Source organism: Dipodomys merriami, unplaced genomic scaffold (assembly GCF_024711535.1).
Source record: "Dipodomys merriami isolate MVZ:Mamm:240054 unplaced genomic scaffold, mDipMer1.0.p SCAF_3, whole genome shotgun sequence".
Lineage (NCBI taxonomy): Eukaryota > Metazoa > Chordata > Mammalia > Rodentia > Heteromyidae > Dipodomys > Dipodomys merriami.
The window spans coordinates 34410346-34434881 of NW_027204492.1; the positions used below are offsets into that span (position 1 = coordinate 34410346).

At 36.4% G+C, this 24536-nt stretch overlaps 1 long non-coding RNA gene across 1 annotated transcript in view; it reads right to left on the bottom strand.

Annotated features, from left to right (window-relative positions):
• The window catches only part of LOC138839407 (uncharacterized), a 213115-nt gene that overhangs the window by 76881 nt on the left and 111698 nt on the right, over window positions 1-24536 (bottom strand). Inside the window, exon 2 of the long non-coding RNA XR_011375965.1 lies at window positions 17826-17898. This is a non-coding gene — a long non-coding RNA (uncharacterized lncRNA). The remainder of the gene's footprint in view (window positions 1-17825; window positions 17899-24536) is intronic.

The window sequence follows — 24536 nt, forward strand, 5'->3', positions numbered from 1 at the left end:
GGAAATGGGTGGACCTAGAAAAAATTGTTTAATGAAATAGGTCAGGCTCAGAGAGCAAAATAGTGCATATGTTCTCTCCTAAGTGGAAGCTAGATCTAAAATACAAATATACATGATAACATATACAGGGTTTTATTCATAAATATGACTAAAGGATTGTACTCTTAGGTGGAGAACCCAATGGTATAATTACTCTGGAGAGCTAATAAACTGTTTAAAAATGAATACCAGGAAGCAGAAAGATGCTGGAGATGGGAAGAAAATGAGAGGGGTACAAAAGTAGAGGGGAGAAAAGTGAGCAAATGCAGTTATTACTCAATGTACATTATGTAAAAATTGAACTACATAAAAAGGTTAGGGATGAGAGGAGGCAAAAGGGAGAGAACAATGGAAGAGATAACATTTATCAAAATGCATTGTACTCATAACCTAACTTACGGAATTGAAAGCTTTCTGTGAAACTAATAATAATAATAAAGAAAACTAAAGTTCAATTTTTAGGTTTTATATTTAAAAAAAATAAATCTCCAAACCCATCTAGTTTCACCACAGAATTCTATGAAAACATGTTAATAGCAGCAGTAGAGTAGGGTGACTATAGTTGTCAGCATTTTTATTATTATTTAGTTATACAAATTTATGGGTTACAAATGTGATACATATGCAATGATAAAAATCAGGGTAGTTAGAAGTTCCATCTGTTTAAACTTTAAAAACATTTGATTAACAATTATTGTAAGTGTTTGTGGGGTATAGTGTAATAATATTTGAATACATTCATATAATGTATACTGATCAAATCAAGTTAATTAACATTTCCATCTGATCATGTTAGCGTATTTTGGAGCCTCTTAGCTCCTCCTCTATTTGATTGCAAAGTACATAATAGCTTATTGTAAACTACAGTTATTCCACTGTGCTGTGGAACATTAGAAGTTATTGTTTTTATCTTTGTTTTAGTACCCACTATCCAACCTCCTTCTATCCTCCATTTCTGTAACCCATTCCAGTCATTAATAATACTACATCATATGATTAACTTTTTTAATATCCAGATAAGAGAAGGATATGTAGTACTTTTCTTTCTTTCTTTGTCTTGTTTCACTTAACCCAAGATCCTCATGTTCTCCAGTTTACTACATGGGACAGGATTTCACTTTTATTTGGTTGAATAATATTCTACAATTTCTTTATCCTCTCATCTATCAATAAGCATCTAGCTTGATTCTACATCTAAGCTACTATAAATTTTGCCACAGTAAACTTTGGCCTACAGGTTTCCCTATTCTAAGTGCAGGATCAGTCATTTATAACAATTAAAATTATTTCTCTCTTGAGTGTAGGGACTCCAACAGTAAGTTATCAGAATCTGGACAGGACCTTCACATAGGATGTACAACAGCAGATACCCAAACAGTCACAAGCAAATCAAGAGAATGTATCATGCTGAACATTTTTTTGCCAGTGCTGGAGCTTGACATCATGGCCTGTGCACTGTCCCTGAGCAATTTTGTGCAAAGATAGAGCATTCTCCCATTTAAGACATGGCTCTATTTCCAGGTTTGCTTGTGTGGTATTTTTTTGTTTTATATTTTTTGTTTTTTTGGTCGTGGACCTTGAACTCTGGGTCTCACCACTGTTCCTCAGCTCTTCAGCTCCAGGCAAGCACTCTACCACTTGAGCCACAGTGCCACTTCTGTTTTTCTGTTGGTTTATTGGTGATAAGACTTTCACAGACATTCCTGTCCAGGCTGGCTTTGAACCATGATGCTCAGATCTCAGCCTCCTGAGTAGCTAGGATTACAGACATGAACCATTGACACCTGGCTTACTTCCAGTTTTGGGATGGTTAATTGGAGATAAAAGTCTTACAGACTTTCCACCCAGGCTGGTTTTGAACTTTGAACCTCAGATCTCATCACCCTGAGTATCTAGGATTAGAGGCATGAATCAGTAGCACCTGGTTCACACTCAAGTTTTTAACATCAGAAACCTACTCCCTTGATAGTGAAACTACTAATAGTGGCAATTATGTATTCATGCAAGCAGAATATGAGAATTGTCCAGTCCTTTCTTAAAGTTCTTATCTTTTAATTCTGTTGAAGTAGCAACTTAATGTCACTTGGAAAAAAAGCGGTAGTTAGGAGACAAAAATAACAAGCAAGAGAGAAGTAAATTCAAACCACTTTTTTTTCATTTCCCCCCCTCACTGGTTTATCATTATGTACCATAACTAACTTTAAAGTTTCGTGTGCCCTACCCAATCAAGGGACTAAGCATGTTGACAATTTGCCATGTCTGCTCCAGTTCATCATGAGAGCCCATTTGTCAAGTGTGGGAAAAGGGATTTTTCTATTTGGGTAGAAGGCTCAGAAGTCTGGCCAGACGATCATTGCAAAAACATTGTCACCATAACACATCAGGGACTCACCATATGCAGGAAATTAGCTGCAAAAGAATTATATGTCCTTCCATTAGCCACAACTACTTCATTTGCACTGCCTCTGTTAATGTTTCTAAACCAGTCTCAGACTTCTTCTTAGCCAAAGAAAAATAGGCAACTGATATCAGATCTAATTATGTTTTCAGATGAGAGAAGATAGAAAAATAGAGTAGGAAGGTGTTAATAACTGTTCAAGAATTTCCTGCATGAAAGAGAAAGTCATGATAAGTTCCTGTGGCTTATAATCTATGAAAACAAATCTCAATTAGACTTTACCAACTCTCAGAAATGAAGTCAAGCTTTATTAGAAGTTTGTTCCCTGGAGGAGATTTTCTGAGGATTTAGACAATGTCTTTTGAGGAGTTCAGCCTTCATGATAAGTCTTTTCCTAGTGAAAACATTCAAGTGGTGTTTTCATTGAAGCAAAATTAAAGTCATGTGGGAAATGCCATTCCAAATCCAGTCAATGTGTAAAGCCAGAAAGAAATGTGCTTTTTAACCAACCATAGAAACAAAAAAACACCATTTTAAACAGCAAACATTTTCTTAGGGAATATTAATAAGTTTTGTTGTGACATTTTCATATCTTTAGACATGCATATAGCATACTTTGATCATACTGATCAACCAAGTTATTCTCCTTCAAACTCCCTTTCTGTTCCCTTTGATCTCTTGCCTTTTTTAACACTCTCCTTTTTACTTTCTTCCTTTTTTAATGGCACTACAGACTGAATCCAAGTCTCATGCAGGCAAGGTAAGTACTCTACTAATTGAGCCATGTCCTAAATCCCTTTGTATTTGGGGGAGGATAGAATTTCATTATCTTTTGCCTAGACTGGCCTCAAATTTGAAATCTGATTTTGTAAAGGTTTGTGCCAACATACCTGGCCTTCCTTCTACTTTCAGGTTATCTTTTTCCCCCTGATTTTCATATATAGATAAAAATATGTCATATTTGCCTTCTGAGCCTAGTTTATCTTATTTAACATCATGAGCATCAATTTTACTCATTTCCCTAGTGAACAGCAAAATTTTAGTCTTCTTTGTGGCTGAATAAAATCCACTTATTTATGTACACATTTTAATCCATTTCCTCTATCACTAAGCACTGAGGCCAATTTCACAGCTTAGCAATTGTGAATAGTGCCACAATATGCAGTTAACTATGTTATATACTGACTTTGGCTCCTTCATGTATATATCAAAACATGATTAATAGGATTACTACTTCTAGTTTTCCAGAAAATCCACTGTATGTCATAAACATACAAAGAAATATAGGGTAAGGCACAGTATTCATGAGTGTATCATATATATGATCATATACGATCATATATGATATGTGTGAGTTGAGGAAAAAACTGGCCTGGAAGCAAGAAGATACAGAAGATGTTCTTCCAGTTCTATGGGCCTCATTATTCCCTTCTTAAGCTGAAGAGGTTGGACTAGATCCTTAATAGCCTTTTAAACTTACACATTTACTTAAACATAATAATAATTGAATATATAAACTAGGAAGGAGATAACTGAACATTGCATGACAAAGAGGATTTAGTATTTTATTTTGGGGTTGCATTTTTTCTGGTGGTACTAGGGTTTGAACTCGGGACCTTGAGATAACTAATCAGGTACACTACTGCTTGAGCTAAACCTCCATCCCTTTTTGCTCTGTTTATTTTGGAATAGAATTTCACATTTTCCCCAGGCCAGCTTGGAACAAGATCTCCGGTTTACGTTTCCCTATTAGCTGGGATGACAGGTTTGCACCATCATGTTCAGCTCAGGATCTTGTAAAGTTTATCCCATGCTGACATCAAACTGTAATCTGGATCTCTGCCTCCCAAGTAGCAAGCATACATCTGGCATAGATTTTGCTTTTGTTTTAAGATGATCTTCTTTCATAATCCAAGGTCACAAGTTATAATCCCAAAGAGTTAGAGTCACAAGAAATAGAGGTTCATGAAAGTTCAATGCCAAGGGTATGGAACATTTCCTCTATGAGGACAGTAAACGGAATCATGAACGCTAGTGACTCATTCTAAGACCTCCTCGGGGAAACTCTAGAGGGCAACTCCAATGTCAACTTCAATGTTTCCAGTTTCTCCTTTCTCATCATCTGCTGTCCAAATGCAAAAGAATTGGAAGATGATTACCATCAGTGCCATTATTTTGGCAGAGAGCCCAGTTTCTGCCTGAGAATGAAAGCAGCATTTGGTGCTCCTGATCAAGGTTGGTAAATCCTTTCTAAGAGGACAATGCCAACTTTAAGGCCAAAGAATACAATCAGGCTGGAGATGAATAGAAGACAGTGAAACAAGAAATGGGGATAGTCAATTACAGAGATTATGAATATAGTTTGAATTTACTTAGTCTTAGGCTTATCAACTAGAGCTCCAACAAAATTAGCCTTTTCTAATCTCAATTACTTTTTATGGACAATGAGGATAACAGTTTTGATTCTATAAGAATTATTGGAAAAATTAAATAACATGTATGAAGTGTGGAACATGGGACTGGCATCTAACAGAATGGTTAGTAAATTGTTAATTTTTCACATCATCACTGCTATCACCATTATCATAAATTCCTTAATCATTCACATAACAAATGACTTAACAAAGGTTAATGACATTAAATGTTTATAAAACACCAGCAGCTTCTTAATTCCTATAGTTTCAAGTCCAAACTCCCTTGGTTCTTAATGTCCTCCACACTGGTCTCATACAATTTCTAATTATGGCTGGTGTGTATTGGTAGCTTTCTATCTAACACATAGTAGATTTTCCTTAGTAGTTCTACTGTATTCCTGGTATCTAATGAGACTCAATTACAACTGTACTCACATCCCTATAGCATGTCTCTTTTTGATTCATGGTGTTCCAATCTAGGTGACTAAGTTTTGCTTCAGCTTCCCGGTAAGAATTAAAATTGACCTTATCTTTCTAATAACTACTTTCTCCCGGTGTTGAATTCTGTCTTAGTATACCTTAAGCTATGCTAAGGTGTTTTTTTTTTGCAAGTCATGGGGCTTGAACTCTGGGCTTGGACACTGTCCCTGTGCTCTTCAGCTCAAGGTGAGCGCTCTACTACTTGAGCCACAGCACCACTTCTGGTTTTCTATTGGAGATAATAGTCTCATGGACTTTCCTACTCAGGCTGGCTTTGAACTGTGATTCTCAGATCTCAGCCTTCTGAGTAACTTAAATTACAGGCATGAGCCACCGGCGCCTGGGTGTCTAAGGTTCTTATTACAAGACATGACTGAGAACTGAAATGTCACCCTACAACATATCTTGTGGGTTTCTGTCAACTAGAATCCCTTGCTCCCATATCTTACAAACCTCAGCATTCCTTAGAGTAATGTATTAGACAGATGTTTCAGTCATGATCACCAAAGGAAATAAAAAGTACACTCAGATGTTTAATGTAAGGGCTATTCAAAAGGTGCTGGAAGATGAAAGAAAAAAAAAACAAAAGTTGTCAAAATTTTTTCTCTAAAATTTTTTCTCATTATTTCAAGATAGCCTATTTTCAAAACAAGTCCCAACAGTAGCCTTCGGGCCCTCGCTGCCATTGTACAAGCTACAAATGCTTGCTCGGCAGCTGAAGGGCACTCTTTATAGCATGTTGGAAAAGTGAATAAAAATCCATAGAAAACTGATATGCAAATAGCTTCCATAAGAACACAGAAAAGTGTGACCCTATCTCCCAACCTTCCATTATTGCTGCATCTGAAGCACTCTAAAATTTACAACAGCAGGGAAGTTCTTCCCAGCTCTAGCTTTAGGCTTCAAGGGACAAGTGCAGGAAGCAGCCCTGACTTGCAGAGGGAAAGATACCTATGGCTATGGCTGTAGGAGATAGGGCCTTAGCTACTAAATTGTGGCTTTGGGTGGAGGAAATTAGAAACAACTAGGACTAGAACCAATGTCAGCCAGGGGTGGGAAAGGATAAATACACTGTCCTAATTCATCTGTGCTTTCACTGTGCCTAGTTTGCCATATCCAACCAAGAAGTCAAATGGTAAAATAACTCCTTTGACATATCCATACAGACCACACTGCTGGAGTACATAAAAAATAGGTATAGATACAAACTGGATCTAGAGGAAAAATTGTAAAATATTCAGTGCAGGTAGAAACTTCTGTTACAGGCTGTCTCAAAAGTTAGAAAAGATCTATTGCCATTTCTTTCTTCCTTTTTTTGTCATGGTCATGCAGAGAAGGGTTACAGTTACATAAGTAAGGTAATAAGTACATTTCTTGTCAAACTTGATACCTCTTCCCACATTTTCTCCTACTTTCCATCTCCCCAGCCCCCCCAATTTGTACAGATAATTTCCAACATATTGTCTTGTGAATATTGCTGTTGCATTGGTTCCCCCTTGTGCTTTGTCTCACCATTTTGTTGTTTCCCTTCCCTAATTCAGATATATATTTATATATATTTGTTTATATATATATGTATTATACACACACACACACACACACACACACACACACACACACACACACACACAATACCAGGGTACCAAAATAAAATACAGTGACAACAGGGTATATACCATAGGGGGAAGAACATACAAAAGAAACAAGAAATAGCATAATACATTAAAAATAACAGCAACAAAGAAAAACCTCTTGTGTCCATGTCTTGGAGTTCATTTCACTTAGCACCATTTCTGCCCTACTCAAACTTCTTAGTGCTATTATAGTTCCTGACACTTGCAGCGTGTGATGCCTCAGCTCTCAGTTAACCAAAGACGAGATTTTTTTTGCATCTGCCTCTACCATAACATCCCAAATAATTCTTAACAGACTGCTTTGCAAGAGTTGCAATTTTTCAATTTTATCCTCTTTCAGTCTGCCTGTCTACACACTCAACAAATACTTCACATGCTTCCACCTTGTATCACCCACTTTGTTATATGATAGGAATACAGTGATATGTAAAAATATGTGTTCTTCTCAGGGACCTTGCAATTTAGCAAAAAAGCAAACCACTAACCAATGAACCACACTAGCAAATATAAGCATTAATTTCGAGTAAATGCTTGCAATGTGCCTGCCAGCCACTGTTGAGTGAGTCTGTGTCAAATTAGTTATCCAAAACTGTTTCCCAGAATTACAGTACTCATATCACTACGAGTTGGGCTAGCTGCAGGAGAAATTTGCACAAGGTTTTTATCATGAAAGTGAAGAAGCAACCATTTTTAAGAGTTTGAAAGTCATTGTGGGACAAGTTGCTAATTCGCTTCCTGATTATGTTTGCTAAATGTGCTAGCCCATCTCATTTGCATGGAACAAGAGTAGGAACTGTACATCTTCCAGCTCCCATAAGACACTTCCTTTAGCAGCTCTAAATCCTAGTACAGGTCATGTGTAGATTTGTAGTGAATGATGTCAGCTCTTCCTTCGTATTACCCACATCAAGACTAGAAGTGGTGAAAGACAGTTTACAAATGCCCTCATAGGATCCAGTGTATATTCTTGGGCTCCAATTTGTTTGTTCTCCCTCCTTTCCCACTCCTGACCTTGGCAGCAAACATTGAAATGAGTTGTATGGAAACTAATTAGGTCCCACAATAGCATAATGTCTCATCATTATAATAAAATCCTTTATTTTCTGCCACCTGTAGTAGTTCTATTTCTTTACTCAAAACTTAGCTGAGACTGATGTTGGTATCATTATTACATTTATATTTTATAATACATTTTATTCTCTTTAGCTGTACAAGGAAGGTGCCATTTAACAAAACAGTTTATGAATACAATGCATCTTGATCAGTGCCATCCACTTTACCATTCTCACCCCCTTTGGCCCACCCCTTTACTTACTTTTCTTAATTTTGTGGTATAACCAATGAATTCTTGACTGCATTCATCTTTCCTTTCCCCCTTCATGCATCTACTACTCCCCCCTTGGCTCCTTCTCTCTTCTTTCAAGTACCCTTTCCTGTTGCTTATTTTGTTGCACTTTGTCATTCTACAAAATTACGCTATTTCAGCTCTCCATAGAGTCTACTACTTCAGTTAATTCATTTGAAATCACTTGCATACCACATGAAATGTTTAATTACAGATTTATAGGATCATTCTAGCTATTCCAAAAGAGAGAAACCATGCACCCTTTCTGTGTCTTTCTTTATTTAATATAGTTTTCCAAGTCTTTCCATTTCCTTATGAATGGCTCAATATCATTCTGATGCATAGTAAAATTCCATTACGCATATATACTATATTCTTTTGACCCATTTGTCAATTGAAGGGCATATGGGCCGATTCTATATTCTGCTATAGTGAATAGTGCTATATTAAACATGGTTGTGCTGGTGGCTTTACTGTACAACCTTGCTTATGATCTATTGGATAAATACCCAGGAGTATAATATATTTTAAAGAAAGATATAAAGACTTGGAGAGATTAAGGAACTTACTCAAAAACAAACAGTATGTACAAGAATCTGATTTTTTAATCAAAGCAGTTTAGACTAAGAGTATTATGTGTTTAACTATCCTTATATCTGCCTGTTGAACACCAAAATAAATATGAAAGGAAAACTATCCAAAGACAACACACTATATAACAAAAGAACATATCTATCCACCTACATATCAGTCTTAATTATGTATCAACTTAGAGACAAGCATATATCTGTAACAAAATAGTTGAAGTGGAAAATGCCTAATCATCCTAAATCTGGACAGAGATGAAGAAAAACAGGAGCCCTTTCTTTCTTCAGACACCACTGTTGAGACCCAGTGGCTGAACACTCCCCAAATGATAAACTACACTGCCACAGGCATCACCAGAATTGTTTTCAGTGCTTAGCAGTGGTGAGGGGATAGTACAAAGTGAATTAGAGTAGGAATCAAGAAACTAGCTTACCATCCTAGTTTTGCCACTGATTTTGCTATATTTAACTCTATGCATGTGACTTTTCCCTTTGTATCTAGGTTTCTCCTTTCTACAATGGTGTAGTTTGACACTATCATCTGTAAGACTCTGCAGTTACAAGATTCAATAGCCAGAAGCCTATGAAATTATAGAGTCTTCCCAGGTTTTCAGTTCAACAAAGAGCTAGCATAAAAAGCCTGGGACTTCTTGGTAATTATTTGCTGCCTCTTAATATAAAACAAGACAAATTAACATTTGATTAGTTTTGTTGGAACTACTGAAAAGAAATAAAACATTGTGGGAAATGTTTACCTGGTCACAAACTGGTAGCTACAGGCTTTAAGCCATTTCTATCACCAAAAATCCCAAGTGAATCTTTGTGTTGCGATAATAAAGATGAACACATTCATTTTACAGAGATGATCTCTTCATCTGCAAAGTCTCCAGAGAAAGTTTTATGAAATGGCACAATGCAAAAGCAAAGCATGATTCAAGCAAACCACATGACCTCTGCCAAGAGAATGATGAATTTTTTGGTCAGGAAAGAAGCCATGAACTAGAATTGATTTGTTCTCTCTTGGGGGACAATGTAAGTGAGGAAACTAGAAGCTGTCTTAAGTAGTCTGGATTCAAATATATGCATTTTCTTGACATAGGAAAGTGAAATAAAATGGTTGTCCTGTTCAATATCTGTTGCTCTGTAGTTTGAATTGAGCATATGTTTCTAATTAAAATGTTCAGATGATAGAGCTTCAAAGTAAACAGTTCAGATATCATGGCTAAGCTTGTATTTAGGCATCTATCTCTTAAATGAAGAAAGATAATAGCTTCAGATTTAGTCTGATATCCTGAAGCTTCTGAATCAGATAATTGAAAAACTAAGAAAGATCTCCTTCTTACCTTTAAAGTAAACTATGCAATTTAAAGAAATGGCTCTTAGGGCCAAGAAGACCAAAAAGAATATGGATAGGATGAGATCATATTTCTTTGAACTGCAAGTCGATAAGGCACATTAACTTTAATGTAAGAGAAATGAATTAACCTCTTTTAATTAGCATAGGGTGTTTTTTTTTAAGAGTCTTAATTATTTGGTTATAAATAGCCCTTTTTCAACAGATGCAAAATCTCCAGTAGGAATTTGTGTTTGGACAAAAAGTCTGTCATGGGAAGTGTTTTCATCACTGTTTTGTTTCTACTTGCTTATTTCAAGGTGGTATTTGTTCAATTAATTAATTCATTCAAATATCTATGAAGAATGAGTTTTAAATTATGTAATAGACTAAATGCTGACATATCCCTTTGGCTCATGGGATTTTTAAGAGCTCTGTTTAGATGTTGGGTTTCTAGGGCTGGGACTTCAATATTAATTTTAACATTTTTAAATTTTTTCCTCAAAATTTCCCCCTTTTCTAATTGTCCTTCAACACATTTCTTTAATTTACATTGTAGGATTTCAGAAAAAGGGAAGGAAAGTGTTTTGTGTGACATATTATAACTATAATCCATGGTTGTTATCTAAAGGAAAAAGTCTAAATGTTAAGGGCTTTTCTAGTAATTATTTATACTACCCAGATACACAATGAATCACAAATATGCCTTTGTTTGTCAGACTTTTTTAGAATTCTGCTCCCTCTCTGTGGATTCAAGTCTTCTGTGTCTAATCAAAGTGGATAGTGCATGATTTTGTCCTACATCCCTTGTCCATGAGTGATGATTTACTGAGATACTGGATTTTTCATCATGTTCATATAGCTCTGTAATGCCATTCTTACTGTCATCACTATTACAATTGCTTTATCTTTTATAGAAGATTCAGAATATTAAAAGTATCCTAAATTTACATAATGTATGGACACATACATATATGTGTACATATACATGTATATAGGCATATATAATTAACAACTGTTTAAGCTCTACATAGATGGAGAATTTTTTCTGTTATATTTACTCAGTACAGTACATAGTTAGGCCCTCAAACATATTTAATAAGTGAATAAATAATGTTTGTCCTTTCCTGTGGCCCTCCACCTCCATATGTTTAAGTTCTATAGTACTAACTTGATTTTCTCATCCTATGCCTTCAATCCTCTGCCTGTCCTATCTGACATACAAGATTCTAGTTGGGGTACGAGATCCATGTATTGCCCAGTGATGAAAAAACAAACCAAAGCATGTTTTGCATACAAAAGGGGTCAGCTACAATTGTGTATTCATGTTTTTCTTAAATTTATTTCTTTTTTGATACTTTATAAGTCCATATATTTATTTTTAAAATTAATGATTCAAATTTTGGGGGTTTTGTACATTTTTATTGTAAAAACTGCTGTACAGAGGGGTTACAGTTACATGAGCAAGGTAATGAGTACATTTCCTATTGAGCATTGTTGCCTCCTCCTTTGTTTTCCCCCTACCATCCCTTCCCTCCCACCTTCACAATTACACACCCTCACCCCGGCCACAGGTGTAAGTTCGTTTTCAACATAGTGTTTTGTACGTCTCATTGTTACAATGGGCCAACCTGTATCCTTATTTAAGAATTTGTTTTTTTCCATCCCCTCACCGAATTAGAGAATTGTATATACAAGATGCAGGGCACCGACATCAAATACAGTGAAAATAGGTGTTATACCATGGGCGAGGAACATATAAAGGAACAGGAAAATCACATGGTACATTGTAAATACGTTAGAAACAATAGCAACAAAGAAAAAAGATATTTGTGTCTCAATCTTGGGTTCATTTTGCCTAACATCATCTTATATAATCATATGTACATGGCTTTTGGCCTTTTCTGCTTGTCCTACACATGTACTACTTACTGCAAATAAGGGAAACTATGGGACCTATGTTTCTTTGGGCCTGGCTTACTTCACTTAATATAATTTTCCCCAAGTCTTTCCATTTCCTAACAAATGGGAAAATGTCATTCTTTCTGATGGAGGCATAGAATTCCATCATATATATATATATATATATATATATATATATATATATATATATACATACATACATACATATATCACATTTTCTTTATCCATTCATCTGCTGAGGGGCATCTGGTTTGGTTCCACAAATCAACTATGGTAAATAATGCTGTGATAAACATAGTTGTGCTGGTAGCCTTAGTATGGCCTTGTTTTTGACTGTTTGGGTAAATGCCCCAAAGTGGGATTGCTGGGTCATAGGGGAGCTCTATGTGGAGTCTTTTGAGGAAACTCCATACTGCTTTCCAAAGTGGTTGCACAATTTACATTCCCACCAACAATGCAGTAGTGTTCCTTTCTGGCCACATCTTCTCCAGCATCTGTCATTATTAGATTTTTTTTTATTATAGTCACTCTAACTGGGGTGAGGTGGGATCTCAATGTTGTTTTGATTTGCATTTCTTTTATGGTTTGAGAGGTTGAGCATTTCTTCATGTGTAACAGGGTATAAAATTAACCCTCAAAAATCAATGGCTTTTCTACATGCCAACAATGAGAAGAGCTTGGCTGAAATCAGGAAAGTAACTCCTTTTGTAATAACCCCTCAAAAAATAAAATACCTAGGAATTATTGAAAGAAGTGAAGGACCTCTCCAATGAAAACTTTATAAACCTGAAAAAGGAAATCAAAGCGGAACTTAGGAAGTGGAAAAACATCCCATGCTCCTGGATTGGTAGGATCAACATCGTGAAAATGGCAATACTTCCAAAGGCTATCTACAAATTCAAGGCGATGCCTGTCAATATTCCAACCTCATTCTTCAATGAAATATAAGAAGCAATCCAAAAATTCATATGGAACAATAAAAGACCCAGAATAGCAAAAACAATCCTTAATGGAAAGAACAGTGCTGGAGGAACATCAATACTAAATTTCAGCCATTGAAATCAAAATAGCTTGGTACTGGCACAAGAAGAGACCTCAGGACCAATAGAATATGAAAACCCAGATATGAACCCACACACCTATAGACACCTAATCTTTGATAAAGTCAGCCTTTTCAGTAAATAGTGCTGGCAAAATTGGTTATTCACCTGTAGGAAATTAAGCTAGATCCTCATATATTACCATGCACCAGAATCAACTCCAAATGGATCAAAGACCTAGGAGTCAAAGCAGACACCCTGAAAACATTACAGGAAGGAATAGGATAAACCCTAGGTCTCCTTGGCACAGACCGATATTTTCTTAATAGAGACCCGCAAATCAAAGAAAGGTTGGACAAATGGGATTGCATGAAGCTGCAGAACTTCTGCATGCAAAGGACGTAGCAAGCAAGATCAACACAAAGCCTACGGACTGGGAGAAGATCTTCGCTAGCCATACAACAGACAAGTGTCTCATACCTAAAATATACCTGGAACTCAAAAAATTAAATCCCCCAACAGCAAATCCTCAAAGAAACAACTTCCTGATCAATAAGTGGGCTCAAGACTTAAAGAATTTATTTCTTTTTCTTAATTTATTTGAGAATGTAAAATGGTTTTGACCTAAACTTGTACCAGATATTTCATTACACACCATACTCCCTCTTGAAAACTCTGCTATTCAGGCTTTAGTTAATCTCACTCAGTTTACTTCCTGTCCTCAGTAAATCTGGCATTTTAATAGGACCAAGTCCAGTTCAAGGCAGGAAAATCTCAGTTCTATATTAGGAGATAACACAAACTGGAAAAGTTTTAATATACTAATATTTTGTCTGTTCTTCCATACTTATATGTGGCCCATGCTTGAGAAAAGAGTTCAGAAAATAATAAATTACTGGGGATATGTTCCCCACTATGTTTCAACCAAGTCCATTGCTTCTTTCCCAATTACCACACTCATATCAACTATACCAAGAACTCCCCAAGAGGGATATTCTTTTCTTTCCACTCCTGGGGCTAGAACTCAGGGCCTGGACATTGTCCCTGAGCTTTTTTTGTTCAAGGCTAGTACCCTACCACTTGAGCAAAGCACCATTTCTGGCTTTTACTGTTTATGTGCTACTGAGGAATCAAACCCAGGGCTTCATCCATGCTAGGCAAACACTCTACCACTACGCCACATTCCCAGGCCAGAAGGGCTCTTCTTTTTCCCATTGAAAATTCAAGAGTCTCTTCACACTCTGCTTCTTCCATGTGTCACAGATCAATTTTCTTCTAGAAGTATAGTAAGAGGATATATATATATATATATATATATATGAGAGAGAGAGAGAGAGAGAGAGAGAGAGAGAGAGAGAGAGAGAGAGAGAGAGAGAGAGAGAGAGAGAGAGAGAGAATTGCCTTCCAGTCTATTCTGAGAGTGTCCCTGGCCTTCTCCACTTTGGATATGCTGTCACAGATAACAGCAGTACACAGACCTCTATGATATACCTGAAAATAAAACAGGAGGAATAGATAGGAAAATAAGTAAACAGATTTTTTCAATGAACTATGCATTTCATTTTGGAATAATTTAAGATTCCAAGAAAAGTTGCAAAAGTAGCAAACACTTCCTATCCTTCACCCCATTTCTCCCAGTATTTGCATCTCACATAACTGTGACAAACTTGTCAATATAGAAAATAAAATTGTCACATTTCTACTAACAAAAATATGGCATCTTGTTTTTACAACTAACATAATTTTATTGTTTCAGAGTCCAATCAAAGATTTTGAATTTTCATTGAGCAGAATTTTTTGGTAAAAACATGAGTATCCAATCAGGCTAAGCATAGGCCTGGACTCATTAAGAGAAAACAGCTCAGATCGGTGTTTTTCTTTTCCTGAACAGAAGTTCTGATTAGTCTGTACTGTATGGTACAGCTAAAGAGAGCTTGGCTACAGAGGAAGCTTAGAGAGAATGTTGTAAAGAGGAAGGACATGTTTCAGATATGGAAGAGCACAGGAAAATGGAAAGATAACAACATCCAGTGCCAACTAGAATTTAGGAGGACAAAAAGGAAGCTGATGGCTGTTTTTCAAGGATTCCAAAGTCAGAAATGAGAAAATCTGAAAATGCATCAAAGAAATAGCAGGAGTAAGCTCAGGCATGATAGGGAGATTGCTGAGGGAGGCAGATTGCTGAGAGGCAGAGGGAGGATCCCTCTGCCCTTTATCAAGAATGACAAACCTATATTATGAAGCAGACATGTTAGAGTCTCTAAATTGAAGTGTGCCATAAACAAGAATATTCTAGCCCAGGAGTTGAGAAACTGTAACTCTGCCAACCAAATATTGCTTTCTGCATGTTTTTATAAAGTTTTATGGGAGCACCTAGACACACCCACTTGTTTATGTACAGCTTATGGTAGCTTTTGCATTTCAAAGACAGTTGATTATCTAAGACAGAGAACACCTGGCCCATAAAGCCTAAAATATGTACCATTCAGCCACATAGAGTAAAAGTGATCTAGATTTAATTAAGAAATTGAGAAACAAGAGCCACAATAGTCTCTATCTAGTAGAAGCTGCACAACTGTTAGTTGAAATATGAACCCTTTGTTAGAGGTCTGATGCATTGACAGTGGAATACCCATTAGTGTGGGAGGCTTCCCTAGTACCTCTGGGAATATCAGATTTCTGAGACTACATCTACTCTAGACCCCATCTCCTAGAAAATTTAATTAAGGATGGATCATTAAGTCACAAGAGTTGCTTGGTTTTAGAAAGGGAGTCAGGAAATCACTCCTAACTCAAGCTCTGAGAACTCTTTTCAAGAGTGAGATAGCATGAAAAACAAAAAGGAAGGAATATATAACCAGATCTTCAATATTTACCACTTACAGTATTTTATCATTAGGAAAACTTCAGAATATTGTGTTACCTTTAGACAGCAGTTTTAACACCCAAGTCATTATTGAATGCTTAATATATGCATATACTTGTGGATTGCAACCTGGAATTATACCCTAAGATTTTAGAAAGAATGGGCATTCAACTACCTATGATAAAAGTGTATTGTAGAATGTATCAAAAGATCTAAATAGCTCTATTTAGTTCCAATGCTCTCATTCCTCAGATGACTCTTCAATTTCTTTCCCTAGAGTATCCTTACAATCTTTATCATTATGGCCCATGAAATAATCATTTCCAAGTGAGCCAACTCTCTAATATGTTTACCTTCTTCCCACAACAACTATTTGCTTAACTAAATTATGTCTCTCTACAAGGACCTTGCTATCCTTTGAGCTCTCTAGAGAATAAGCTGTTCAGTCTCCTACATTTCAGAACTCATAGCACCAATACAATTATTTTTATCATTCATATTTTTGAGGGGAAAACTTAGGTTAGAGAGGCCGTCACTTTGCAAAGGTCACACAGCTGATGGTAGGCAGAGTTGGGATTCAAACCTGGATTGGAACCATACTCCACAACAGACAGTCTTCCAGATCTTTTTCAATCTCTCATAAGGACATGTTAACAGTGAAACACTGGAGTTTAAAAATCATGTTATCAAGCTGGGTGCTGGTGGCTCATGCCTGCAATCCAAGCTACTTAGGAGGCTGAGATCTGAGTATCATGGTTCAAAGCCAACCTGGGTAGGAAAGTCTGTGAGACTCTTATCTCCAATTAACCACCAGAAAACAGGAAGTGGTGCTATGGCTCAAAGTGGTACAGTGCTAGCTCTGAGCAATAGAATTCAGGGACAGGGACCTAGCCATGAGTTCAAACCCCAGGACTGACAAAATAATATCATGTTGCTACCAGATTGTTTCCTGGTGCACACAATATAAATCCTTGAGGTCTCTAGCAGCAAAAGGGAGTCTATGGGTTCACATGAAGTATTGCTAGCACTGACCACCCACCTACTCCTCTTTGTTGGATGAAACCATTGTCACCAACAGCATAATTACAACCATATAACTATTGTCATCTGGGTTGGAAGCAGAAAATGTCAAGAGATAGAACTAAGAATCTGGGTGCCTGTGCCTAGCTATTCTGTGAGTTGAAATTAGAAGGATCACAGTTCAAAGCAGCCCAAGCACAAATTTTGTCCAGCTATGTGAGAAGCAGAGATTTGGAGGATCACATTTCTAAGCCAGTCCAGACAAAAAAGTTCACAAGATTCCATCTCAACACAAAGAAGCTGGGCCTGGTGGTAAGTGACTTGTAGGGGGACCCACTACTGTGGAAAATGTAAAATAGGTTCAAGCCTGGACAAAGCAAGACCTTATCTCAAAATAATCTGTTTTTAAAGAGCTAGAGACATGCTCAGGTGTATAACACCTGCTACAACAACTGTTTATTCCAATCTTGTCTTTGCTCTTCATCTTTTTTGTTTTTCCCTGCTGATATAAAATTAATAAACTTAAAAAAATTCTCCAGATATGTCACTGACACACAATTGGATGTTTACCCTTTCTGTCACTGACCATAACAATATGAGAAACTTTAATGGACACATACTGGCTTAGGCCAATATGACTTTTTCACCTTCATACTAATGATCCATTTTTGGGGGGTTCTGAGGAAAGTTTTGTCTTATTACTTCCTTTCAGATACACAAAGATAAAAGATCCCAAATGCACTTACCTTTAAATAGAAGAAATCAGGTAACACGGCAGAGTAGTGAAAGCTTGTCAAGCCCAAAACAGAAGATGGGTAGCTGTGGTAGAAGATGAAAAGGCTTAGAAATCCATTCTAAACTAAAAATGTTAATCCAAATTACTTAAGTAATAGTTACTATGCATCAGATGCTGTTCTTAATATTAGATGCACATCAACATATTGAATTTCCACACATCCTTAGGAGGAAAATACTTCTAATATCTTACTTAGAAGATCAATAAACTGGAGCACTGAGTTACAAGTGGCATGTGCCTATAACCCACCACTCAGAAGGGAGACTGAGGAAGAAGGACGACAAGCTTGAGGCTAATTTGGGTTATATAGTGAGACACTATCCAAAAACACAATGAGACACAGGCTCACTCAGGCCATCCACTTAGTAAATTGTAAAAACCAAATGTTCTGATTCTGGTATCTTTGCCCTTAACTATTAATTAAATCATTAAATGTCTAGGAAAACAAAGGCTGTGTATGCCAAACTTACAGCCAGCACTATACTTAATGGTGAAAAGCTAAAGCCATTTCCTCTAAATTCAGGAACAAGATAAGGATATCCACTCTCTTCACTCCTCTTCAATTTAGTATTAGAATGACTAGATAGAGCAATAAGAAAAGATGCAAACATAAAGGGGATCCAAATAGGGAAAGATGAAGTAAAACTCTCCCTTTTTGCAGATGACATGATCTTGTACTTAAAGAATCCCACGGACTCCACTCCCAAGTCACTCAAGCTGATTCAAAAATTTGGCAAAATAGCAGGGTATAAAGTTAATACTCAAAAATCAATGGCTTGTATTTTTACAACAAAAATATTTAAAAAACAAAGGCTTTCCTGTATCCTAATAATGAGAAGAGCAATTCCTTTTGTAATACAGTCACAATAAATAAAATATCTAGGAATAAACTTAAATAAAGAAGTGAAGGACCTCTATGATGAAAACGTAAAAAATCTGAAAAGGGAAATTAAAGCAGAAATAAAGAAGCAGAAAAACCTCCCATGCTCCTGGATTGGGAAGATTAACTTCTTGAAAATAGCAATACTACCAAAGGCTATCTACAAATTCAATGCAATACCCATCAATATCCCAGCTTCATAATTCAATGAAATAGAAGCAATCCAAAAATTCATATGGAACAATAAAAGACCTCGAATAGCAAAAACAATCCTTAGCAGTAAGAACAGTACTGGAGTAATAACAATACCAAATTTCAAACTCTATTACAAAGCCATAGTAATCAAAACAGCTTGGTACTGGCACAAGAATATACCTGAAGACCAGTAGAATAGAATTGAAGACCCAGAAATGAACTCACAGACATATAGCCACCTAATCTTCAATAAAGGAGCTAAAAAAATAGAATGGAAGAAATTGTCTTCAGTAAAAGGTTCTGGCAAAATTGGTTAAATACCTGTTGAAAATTAAAAATAGATCCTTCTATATCACACTGCACTAGAATCCCCAAATGGATCAAAGACCTTAGAGTCAAAGCAGACACCCTGAAAACATTACAGGAAGGAATAGAAGAAACTCTCGGGCTCCTTGACACAGGCCAAAATTTCCTTAATAAAGATCCAGAAACACAACAAATTAAAGAAAGTTCAGACAAATGGGATTGCGTGAAACGGCAGAGCTTCTGCATGGCAAAAGATATAGCTAGCAAGATCAATAGAAAGCCCACAGACTGAGAGAAGATGTTAACTAGCTATACAACAGACAAGGGCCTCTTATCTAAAATATACTTAGAACTCAAAAAATTAAATCCTCCAAAAACAAATCATCAAATAAACAACCACCTCATCAACAACAGGGCTAAAGATTTAAAGAGACTTCTCTAAAGAGGAAATGAGAATGGCCAATAGACACATGAAGAAATGTTCAACTTCTCTGGCCATAAAAGAAATGTAAATCAAAACAATATTGAGATTCCACCTCACCCTAGTTAGAATAGCTATAATAAAAAAAAATCTAATAATGACAGATGCTGGAGGAGATGTGGCCAGAAGGGAACCCTACTGCACTGTTGGTGTGAGTGTAAACTTGTTGAAACACTTTGGAAATCAGTATGGAGGTTTCTCAAAAGACTCCACTAGAGCTCCCTTATGACCCAGCAATCCCACATCTGGGCATTTATCTAAATGATCACAAACAAGGCAATACTAAAGCTATCAGCACAACTATGTTTATTGCAGCATTATTCACCATAGCTAATATATGGAACCAAACCAGATGCCCCTCAGTAGATGAGTAGTTCAATTAAATGTATATATATATATATATATATATATATATATATATATATATACACACATTTATACATTCAATTAAATTATATATATATACATTTATACATTCAATTAAATTATATATATCTATATCTATATCTATATCTATATATCTATATATCTATATATCTATATATATATACACAATGGAATTCTATGCTTCCATCAGAAAGAACGACACTGCCCCATTTGTTACAAAATGAAAAGACTTGGAAAAAAATCATATTAAGTGAAGTAACCAAGTCCCAAAGAAATTTAGGTCCCATGGTTTCCCTTATTTGCAATAACTAGTGTACATATAGGATAATGTTATCAAAGGAGCTGAAAAGCTCAAAAGCCATGTACATATGACCATAGAAGATTATGCTAAGTGAAATGAACCCCAAGATATGGACACAAGGTTTGTCTTTATTGTTATTGTTTTAAATGTACAATGTGATTTTATTTTTGTTGCTGTTGTTGTTCTTTTTGTATATATTTTATTGTAAAAATGAGGGGTTACAGTTACATGAGTAAGGTAATGAGTACATTGTTGTTACCTCCTCCTTTGTTTTTCCCCTACCATCCCTCCCTCCCCATCTCCCTAACTCCTCCCCACCCCCCAAGTTGTATACTTGGTTTTCAACATAGTGTCTTGTACATTTCATTGTTACAATGGGTCAACCTGTATCCTTATTTCAACACTTTGCTATTTCCCTTCCCCCAGCCCCAAAAGAAAACTGTATATACAAGATGCAGGGCACTGGAACCAAATACAGTTAAAACAGGGGTTATACCATAGGGGAAGAACATACAAAAGAAACAAAAAAAATCACATGGTACATTATAAATACATTAAAAACAACAACAAGAACTATGAAACCACTTGTGTCTCTTTCTTCAGTTCATTTCACTTACAATCATCTTATATGGTCTTATGTACGTAGCTTTTGACCTTTTCTGCTTGTCCTAGACATGTACTAGTTATTACAGATAAGGGAAACCATGGTACCTATGTTTCTTTGGGCCTGGCTTACTTCACTTAATATAGTTTTTTCCAAGTCTTTCCATTTCCTAACAAATGGGGTCGTGTCATTCTTTCTGATGGAGGCTTAGCATTCCAGATGCTGGAGGGGATGTGGCCAAAAGGGAACCCTACCTCACTGTTGGTGGGAATGTAAATTGTGCAACCACTTTGGAAAGCAGTATGGAGGTTTCTCAAAAGACTCCACATAGAGCTCCCCTATGACCCAGCAATCCCACTTTTTAGGCATTTACCAAACGATCACAAACAAGGCCATACATACTAAAGCTACCAGCACAACTATGTTTATTGCAGCATTATTTACCATAGCTAAGATATGGAACCAACCCAGATGCCCCCCGTAGACGAATGTTATTGTTTCTTTTGTGTGTTCTTTCTCCTATGGCATATCCCCTGTTGTCACTGTACTCGATTTTGGTACTCTGCATCTTGTATATACATTTGTCTAATTTGGTAAGGGGAAGGGGAATAACAAAATGCTGAAACAAGGACACAGGATGGTCCATTGCAGCAAAGATACCTGCAGAACAGTATATTGGAAATGAACTATACAACTTCTGGTGGGGGGAAGATGGGGTGGGTTGGGGAGGAGCTTAGGAGGTGGGGGAGGGAAAGGATAATGGGACAACAACAAGGAAGGGAAGAGGTAACAGTGTTCAACAAACAATGAACTCATTGCCTTACTTATGTAACTGTAACCCTCTGTACAGCATCTTTACAATAAAGTTATAATATATATATATATATATATAGAGAGAGAGAGAGAGAGAGAGAGAGAGAGAGAGAGAGAGAGAATATAAAATCAAAAAAGTACTTTCAAGCATAGGTTTTAGTAAGGGTGAGTAAAAGAAACTGCCCCTTTTCACTTTCTCCAGTCCATTTTTTGTTCCACACATTCTGTTCACTCTGTGTACCTCCTCTAACCTGCAGCCATCTTTTTTCACAGTCACTGATATTTGAAACTCTTCACAGGACAGTTTCTCCAGTAGATCCTCAAAATGAATCAGTTACCCTTTCCTTCTTTTGACATTCATTTGATTTCCTGTTGGTACTGGGGAACATGCAAAAAAATTCTTCTGTCTCCTACATTCCTATTACTCAACTTCCTCCAGATTGTTCAGGTCATTCAAGATCACAATCTCTATGGTTAAGGAGAAAGAGAACAGAAAGAATTGAAGAATACCTGAATAATGCACTGCATCCTCTTTATATTCTCTGTTAGTGGTCTCATAAGCTACACTGGCACTTGAGGATGTTGTTATTGAATAGAACCTCAGAAAGACATTGCTAAATAACAGGAAATCTTAGGCTCTTACTAATCTGTGCCTTTGTCAAGAATACCATATCAATTATTCATTCAAACTCTAAAGGAAGGACTGATCTATTGGGTGGAGGAGGTTTCAATAAGTCAATTATTCTCAAGTTGGAAATTACTTTGATCGCTTTCCTTCTTCAGAGTGCTATTATGTGTCTATATGAGTTTATTTTTATGTAAGGATGGTACATTTCTACTGAATATATTTCACTTAATTGATGGCAATTAAATGAAAGAAAACAACACTATAACACAGGTACCCTCCTATAGGAAAGAAACTTTGGGAAGTCCTTGTCAGTACACCACTAAGACTTAACTATCACAGGGCTGGAAGAGCACCTAAAGTCAGAGAAAGGAAATAGTATTAGCTCACTTACATAGTTCTTTGCAAGATCTTTTTCTGGTTGTTATCTCTTTGTGTAAGATTGATATGAATGCAAAGCTAAAATAATAAAAATAATAAATGAATTAAAGGAAACAATAGTAGCTATGAAAGAGAGAGACATAATATTTAAGTTATTAGCTCTGTTTGAATGGAAAAGGATTTCATAGTGTTCTTGGAGCAGCAAAGACTGATGATTTAAGCTGATTGGATTCAAAACATTCTAACTCCACAAGGATTTATACTGTGAATGTGGGGAAGGAAGAATGAGCAGGGATGAGGTCAGGAGGGAGGATTAAAAAGTAAGAACTGCAAAAAACATCATTTTCAACAGTGAATGTACCACCTACTTGTATAGATAAAACAGGAGACAGAAAAGTGTTCATCTGAATCTGTAAACAAGCACTGGATAAGGTGGTGTAGATTATTGTCCTGTCAAAACTAAGATTTATGTATCTTTATGCATTTTCATTATTCTGAAAATCAATTCTGACTTAAAATTTCTGTGTACATTTCAAGTAGGGCTTATGTGGTTTTTTTCTAAAGAATTTCTTTTTAAATTATATTAAGTAAAGTAAGCCAGGCCCAAAGAAACATATGTCCCATGTTTTCCCTTATTTGTAATAACTAGTATATGTCTGAGACAAGCAGAAATGGTCAGATAAGTTGATGTTAGGCGAAATGAACCCCAAGATAAGGATTCAAATGTTTTTTTTTTTCTTTCTTGGAATTGTTTCTAACACATTTATATGATGATTTCTTTGTTGCTTTGTATGTCCCTCCTCCACGGTATAACCCCTGTTTTCACTGTATTTGATGTTGGTATAATTTGGAGAGGGGAAGGAAAACAACCAATTGTTTAAATAGGGATACAGGTGGACCCATCGCATCAATGAGATGCACAAGACATTATGTCAAAAAACGAATTTTTTACAACTTTGGCGCGGGGAGGGCGGGGGGATGGGAAGGGATAGGAAGGGTAAACAAAGGAGAAGGCAACAATGTTTGATAAGAAATATACTCATTACCTTGCCCATGAAATTGTAACCCCTCTGTATGGTATTTTCACAATTAAAAAAAGAATTTATTTTTAAATTAATAGTGCATCTTTCTGTGGTGCACATATGTTATATGGGTTCTGATTCTCTGAAATGGGAATAACCTGTGATCTCTGTATATAGTCATACACATATGGCAGTTCCTGATAAAGAGTCTCAAAATAGGAGCAAAATAGAAGCAAAATAGAATGATATCCACACAGCTGTGGGAGCATTCTTCATAAGATCATGAGAAGGGACAAACAATGAATAACACCAGGAAGAAGGATGGCCATATGGAAATAGGCAGAAGAGTCTAGCTGGAACTGAAGTTTGTAACACTTATTGGCTTACCTTGGGCAGGTCCCTTCCCTCATATGGCCTTGTTTCCAAAACTGTAAAATTAGTGCCATTTTATGAAAGAGCAGAAGTTTCTAAAAGAAACATGCATTTTTAATCATTCACCAAATTAACCCCACTTGATTATAGAAAGTAACTAGTTGCCCCATTTCAAGAGATTCATATAGCTCCTAGAAGCCTTGAGAGAATAGATTAGAAGACAAGAGTGCTGTAGACATTTATCCCCACTGCCCTATCTTCTAAGGAACTACCATTTAGTGAAAGCCTGCCAAT